Raw genomic sequence first — 7,298 nt, forward strand, 5'->3', positions numbered from 1 at the left:
CTGGTGCCAAGGTCCAGGATATTTCTGATGCGTCCAAGATATCCAGAAGTGGGAGGGTGAGGAGCCAGAGGTCGTGGTACATATAGGTACCAATGACATAGGTAGGAAAAGGGAAGAGGTCCTGAAAGGAGAATATACGGAGTTAGGAACGGAGTTGAGAAAAAGGACCGCAAAGGTAGTAATCTCGGGATTACTGCCTGTGCCACGCGACAGTGAGAGTAGGAATGCAGTGAGGTGGAGGATAAATGCGTGGCTGAGGGATTGGAGCAGGGGGCAGGGATTCAAGTTTTTGGATCATTGGGACCTCTTTTGGCACAGGTGTGACCTGTACAAAATGGACGGGTTACACTTGATTCCAAGGGGGACCAATATCCTGGCGGGGAGATTTGCGAGGGCAACTGAGGTGAATTTAAACTAGAATAGTTGGGGGTGGGAATCAAATTAAAGATGCTAGAAGAGAGGAGGTTAGTTCACAACAGGGGGATGGGAACAAGTGCAGAGAGACAGAGGGGTGTAAAATGAGGGTAGAAGCAAAAAGTAGTAAGGTGAAAAGTAAAAGTGGCAGGCCGGCAAATCCAGGGCAAAAATCAGGAAGGGCCACTTTTCATCATAATTGTATAAGGGCTAAGACTGTTGTAAAAGCGAGCCTGAAGGCTTTGTGTGTCAATGCAAGGAGCATTCGTAACAAGGTGGATGAATTAAAAGTGCAGATTGTTATTAATGAATATGATATAGTTGGGATCACAGAGACATGGCTCCAGGGTGACCAAGGATGGGAGCTCAACATTTCGGGATATTCAATATTCGGGAGGAATAGACATGAAAGAAAAGGAGGTGGGGTAGCATTGCTGGTTAGAGAGGAGATTAACGCAACAGAAAGGAAGGACAATAGCCAGGAGGATGTGGAATCGATATGGGTAGAGCTGCATAACACTAAGGGGCAGATAACGCTGGTGGGAGTTGTGTACAGGCCACCTATCAGTAGTAGTGAGGTTGGGGATGGCATTAAACAGGAAATTAGAAATGCAAGCAATAAAGGAAGAGCAGGTATAATGGGCGATTTCAATCTACATATAGATTGGTTGAACCAAATTGGTAAGGGTGCTGAGGAAGAGGATTTCTTGGAATGTATGCGGGCTGGTTTTGTGAACCAACATGTCGAGGAACCGACTAGAGAGCAGGCTATTCTAGACTGGGTATTGAACAATGGGGAAGGGTTCATCAGCAATCTTGTCGTGAGAGGCCCCTTGGGTAAGAGTGACCATAATATGGTGGAATTCTTCATTACGATGGAGGGTGACATAGTTAATTCAGAAACAAAGGTTCAGAACTTAAAGAAGGGTAACTTTGAAGGTATGAGACATGAATTAGCTAAGATAGACTGGCAAATGACACTTAAAGGGTTGACGGTGGATATGCAGTGGAAAGCATTTAAAGATCGCATGGATGAACTACAACAATTGTTCATCCCAGTTTGGCAAAAGAATAAATCAGGGAAGGTAGTGCACCCGTGGCTGACAAGGAAAATTAGATATAGTATCAATTTCAAAGAAGAAACATACAAATTAGCCAGAGAAAGTGGCTCACCTGAGGACTGGGAGAAATTCAGAGTCCAGCAGGGGAGGACAAAGGGCTTAGTTAGGAAATGGAAAAAAGATTATGTGAGAAAACTGGCAGGGAACATAAAAACTGACTGTAAAAGCTTTTATAGATATGTAAAAAGAAAAAAATTGGTTAAGACACATATAGGTCCCCTACAGACAGAAACAGGTGAATTGATCATGGGGAACAAGGACATGGCAGACCAATTGAATAATTACTCTGGTTCTGTCTTCACTAAGGAGGACATAAATAATCTTCCAGAAATAGTAGGGGACAGAGGGTCTAGTGAGATGGAGGAACTGAGGGAAATACATGTTAGTAGGGAAGTGGTATTAGGTAAATTGAAGGGATTAAAGGCAGATAAATCCCCAGGGACAGATGGTCTGCATCCCAGAGTGTTTAATGAAGTAGCCCAAGAAATAGTGGATGCATTAGTGATATTTTTTCGAAACTCTTTAGATTCTGGACTGGTTCCCAAGGATTGGAGGGTGGCTAATGTAACCCCACTTTTTAAAAAAGGAGGGAGAGAGAAACCAGGGAATTATAGACCGGTTAGCCTAACATTGGTGGTGGGGAAAATGCTAGAGTCAGTTATCAAAGATGTGATAACAGCACAATTGGAAAGCGGTGAAATTATCGGACAAAGTCAGCATGGATTTATTAAAGGAAAATCATGTCTGACGAATCTCATAGGATTTTTTGAGGATGTAACCAGCAGAGTGGATAGATGAGAACCAGTGGATGTGGTATATTTGGATTTTCAAAAGGCTTCTGACAAGGTCCCACACAGGAGATTAGTGTGCAAACTTAAAGCACATGGTATTGGGGGGTAAGGTATTGATGTGGATAGAGGATTGGTTGGCAGACAGGAAGCAAAGAGTGGGAATAAACGGGACCTTTTCAGAATGGCAGGCAGTGACTAGTGGGGTACCGCAAGGCTCAGTGCTGGGACCCCAGTTGTTTACAATATATATTAATGACTTAGATGAGGGAATTAAATGCAGCATCTCCAAGTTTGCAGATGACACGAAGCTGGGCAGCAGTGTTAGCTGTGAGGAGGATGCTAAGAGGATGCAGGGTGACTTGGATAGGTTGACTGAGTGGGCAAATTCATGGCAGATGCAAATTAATGTGGATAAATGTGAGGTTATCCACTTTGATGGTAAAAACAGGGAAACAGATTATTATCAGAATCGTGGCCGATTATGAAAAGGGAGGTGCAATGAGACCTGGGTGTCATTATACACCAGTCATTGAAAGTGGGCATGCAGGTACAGCAGGCGGTGAAAAAGGCGAACGGTATGCTGACATTCATAGCAAGAGTATTCGAGTACAGGAGCAGGGAGGTACTGCTGCAGTTGTACAAGGCCTTGGTGAGACCACACCTGGAGTATTGTGCGCAGTTTTGGTCCCCTAATCTGAGGAAAGACATCCTTGCCATAGAGGGAGTGGAAAGAAGGTTCAGCAGATTGATTCCTGGGATGGCAGGACATTCATATGATGAAGGACTGGATCGACTAGGCTCATACTCATTGGAATTTAGAAAATTGAGGGGGGATTTTATTGAAACATATAAAATCCTAAAGGGATCGGACAGGCTAGATGCAGGAAGATTGTTCCCGATGTTGGGGAAGTCCAGAACGAGGGGTCACAGTTTGAGGATAAAGGGGAAGCCTTTTAGGACCGAGATTAGGAAAAACTTCTTCACACAGAGAGTGGTGAATCTGTGGAATTCTCTGCCACAGGAAACAGTTGAGGCCAGTTCATTGGCTATATTTAAGAGGGAGTTAGATATGGCCCTTGTGGCTAAAGGGATCAGGGGGTATGGAAGGAAGGCTAGTGCAGGGTTCTGAGTTGGATGATCAGCCATGATCATACTGAATGGCGGTGCAGGCTCAAGGGGCTGAATGGCCTACTCCTGCACCTATTTTCTATGTTTCTATGTTTCTATGAAGGACACCCACACCCCCACACACACCTAGGCCGTGCTCTCTTCTCACTGCTGCCATCAGGAAGAGGGTGCAGGATCCACAGGCCCACACCACCAGGTCAGAAACAGTTACTACCCCTGAACCATTAGGCTCTTGATCCAGAGGGCAGAACTTTACTGAAGTTCAGTAACCCCATTACTGACCTGTTCCCACAACCTCTGGACTCACTTTCAAGGACTCTTCATCCCACGTTCTTGATCTTTATTTCTCATTTATTTATTATTATTTTTCCTTTACATTTGCAGTTTATTGTCTTTTGCACTTAGGTTTTTGTCTGTCCTGTTGGGGTTAGTCTGTCACTGATTCTATAATGGCTCTTGGATTTGCTGAATTTGCCCCAAAAAAATGAATCGAGGATTGTGCATGATGACATGTTTAAACTTTTGATAATAAATTTACTTTGTAAACTTTAAATCATTTTGGATCTCCCCGTCCCCCTCTCACTTTCAAATCTCTTACTAACTCTTCCTTCAGTTAGTCCTGACGAAGGGTCTCGCCCTGAAACGTCGACTGAAACTCTTCCAATAGATGCTGCCTGGCCTGCTGCGTTTACCAGCAACTTTGATGTGTGTTCCTGTGACTCTTTGATGGCTTTTCCTAAAGTGACCCAAAATGAGCAAAAATGGAAAAAAAAAACAGCTTAAAAATGGCATTTCGGTTATTTTTAATGCTGTCAACTTTCAAACCGGCTCCTGTTTCTTATTTTCTAAAGCACGAACTTGGCTTTGCGCCTTGTTCTTACCTTGGGCCCTTCAGCCTGTCCGATTGCACAGGGGAGCGGTGAGAGCTCCAGAGATCCATCAGCAGCCGCTGCGGGCCAGCTCCCGTCTCCCAGCAGCAGGAGACCGGTCCGGGGTATAACTGCAGACAGCAGGCCCCGATCCACGGCGGGGAAAGACCGGGCATCCTCCGTGCAGCTGAAACATCTCACGGAATCTCCGCCAGTCTCTTCAGCTCTGCCATCGGATGATTCACCCGGCCGGTGTTGCAGCCGTTACCCGACGTGCAGCTCCCAATCTCCGGCCTCTCCCCGGGTCCACTCGCTCTCGGTTCCAAACCCCGCACCGCTGCGGAAGTTCAACGTCCCGCCCACTGACACCCCTCAACCAATGGGAGCAAGACTCTCTCAGCTGTGCCGCTGATTGGCTGTGAGTGTGTCTGAGGACGGGCTGCTGCCGCCAGTCACAGTTTGTTCTCAGAATCAAAGGAATTTCCCCGAAACTCAAACTTCAAAGTACATTTTACTATCAGAGTACAGACAACCCCGACAAGCATTTTGCTGCTGACACAGAGAAAATCTACAGAACATAAGAGCACAAGACCATAAGACCTAGGAGCCGATTTAAGCCGTCTGCACATCGAGTCTGCTCCGCCGTTCACTCATGGTTGATCATTTTTTCCTCTCTCCTCCTCAAGCCCAGTACCCGGCCTTCTGCCCGTATCCTTTGATGCCATGTCCAATCAAGAACCTAGCAATCTCCACCTTACTGACACCCAACGACCTCGCCTCCACAGCTGCATGTGGCTACAAATTCCACAAATTCACCATGCTTTGTGAAAAGACATTTCTCAGCATCTCTGGTTTGAAAGGGCGCTCCCCTATGCAGAGGCTGTGCCGTTTTGTCCGAGGCTCTCACTCCATGGGAAACATCCTTTCCACATCTACTCTGTCTACATTTCAGTATTCACAAGGTTTCAGTCAGATTCCCCTCACCCTTTTGAATTCAACAGAGTATAGACCCAGAGCCATCAATCGTTCCTCGTATAATAACCCTTTCATTCCTGGAATCATCCTTGTGACCCCCATCTGAAGCGTCTCCATGTCTGACCTTTGACCTCAACACCACTTCCTGCAATGTCCCATCAGCGCTGAGGCCCAAAATATGTCTATTCAATTTAGAAACCCTATGGAGAAAATTCCAAAGATTCGCTGCACTGGGGAGGAAATTTCTCCGCATCTCAGTCCTGCTGAGGTGAACTGTGATATTAAGTCTGTGAACCATGGTTCCACAGCCCAGCCAGGGGAAACATCATTCCTGCCCCAACACTGTCAATACCCTGTGAGATTGTGCCTGTCTCTTTTACTTCTCTAATTCTGAGATATGATCAATGCGATTGGTCTGAGTCAAACCACCTCTGATTTCACCAATTTCACCAATTTTGATACAGGCCCAGTACGACGATTGGTTGTGGGAGCATCTCAATGGACGGTAAGTGGGTGTAGTTATCCTCTGTTGTTCCACAGCCTGATGGTTGAGGTGTAGTAACTGTTCCTGGACCTGGTGCTGCGAGACCTGAGCTCTTGCATCTTGTACCTGATTGCAGCAGCGAGAAAAGAGTCTGGTCTGGGTGATGAGCATCTCTGATGATGGATGCTGCTTTGTCATGTAGATGTGCTCAATGGTTGGTTGGACTCCAACCAGGATGTGCTCGGATGAATCTAATCGATTGTGTCGGCCCATCAGGAGGGCGATGAACTGCTTTGATCATCGTGTCAAACCTTACCGGTCTGTTACAGAGAGGGGCCTCCCAGTCTGATCCTTGCTGCATGCCCGGAGATCGCTCCCACAGCGCGCTGCCCCGAGATTACTGCAGTGGAGACGAGACGGTCACTCACCTCTTTGCGGACTGTGGGCTGGGGAAGATATGTGGAGAAAGATGGAAGGGCCTGTGCCACAGCAGCTGCGTGACAGAAGGATCACAGATCTTCGAGTAAAGGCATTGCACGGTTTATCTTTGTGAATATTTCATGGTGTGTAATGCTGTATTTTGATTTAAAATAAAAAAAAATCAACGTCTGGGCTCTGGCCAGAATTGTGGAAACTGGCCTTTCACTGAAGCTGGGACAGACATGGGTAAAGTCAGAAAGTTTCTTCAGCACTTCACCGACTAAAATGTTTTCCACCCTGGGATGTGGAATGTCCAGTCCTGTACTTTTCGCTGCAGCCACAGCATCTGTCTTCTCACAGCACAATATTCTCTCGACATCCCCACTTTCATGGCATGAACTAATTTAATAGTTATTTTCAATAGTTACTTAACCCCAGTTTTATACCCCAGTCTGACTCTCTTTACACTTGGAGAAAAAAAAAAAGCGAGCTGCTGGAGGAACTCAGCAAGTCAGTCAGCATCTGTGGAGGGAAATGGACAATCGAAATTTCGGGTTTAGACAGTCCAGATGAAGGATCTCGTCCCCGAAAGTCGATTATACATTTCTCTCCCAAGATGCTGCCTGCCACGTTCAGTCACTCCAGCATCACCTTTCTTACTCGAGATTCCAGCATCTGCAGTCTCCTGTGCCTCCCTTTTCAGAACTTGTCCCTTTCAGTCCTGCCTCAGACTGAACCAGGCTCTTCTCTCCGGCTTCATCTCTGTTCTGCTTCTTTTTTTAGCCCATCACACCTACCGGGGCACAGGCCCCCACCAGCATCTCGCCAGAGTCCCCTGTCCAGGGCGAAGGTTATCGGCCCTGTGGCTTCTCCTTTCACCACACGACTTCAATCATCTTCCGGGAAGGTCCTACCGGTCCCAGGGATGAGGCCTTTGGAGGTTCGTTTGGCATTTCTGTGCACTGCCATTTTACGAGATGAGGTGGCAAGCCCCATGCCCAACGCCCCTCCTTTCGCAGCCGGGTTTAGGCAGTCCATGGCCGAGTTTTTATTTATGTTCAGACCTGTTTAGTGTGTTGCTGATCTCACCCTGATA

The 7,298-nt window shown here is 46.6% G+C and overlaps 1 protein-coding gene across 2 annotated transcripts in view; it reads right to left on the minus strand.

The window, feature by feature from the left end:
* Window positions 1–7,298, minus strand: part of LOC134340926 (oocyte zinc finger protein XlCOF6-like) — a 408,299-nt gene that overhangs the window by 304,641 nt on the left and 96,360 nt on the right. The gene's annotated exons all lie outside the window — the stretch shown is intronic.

This window comes from Mobula hypostoma, chromosome X2, assembly GCF_963921235.1.
Source record: "Mobula hypostoma chromosome X2, sMobHyp1.1, whole genome shotgun sequence".
In the NCBI taxonomy this organism is placed as follows: Eukaryota; Metazoa; Chordata; class Chondrichthyes; order Myliobatiformes; family Myliobatidae; genus Mobula; species Mobula hypostoma.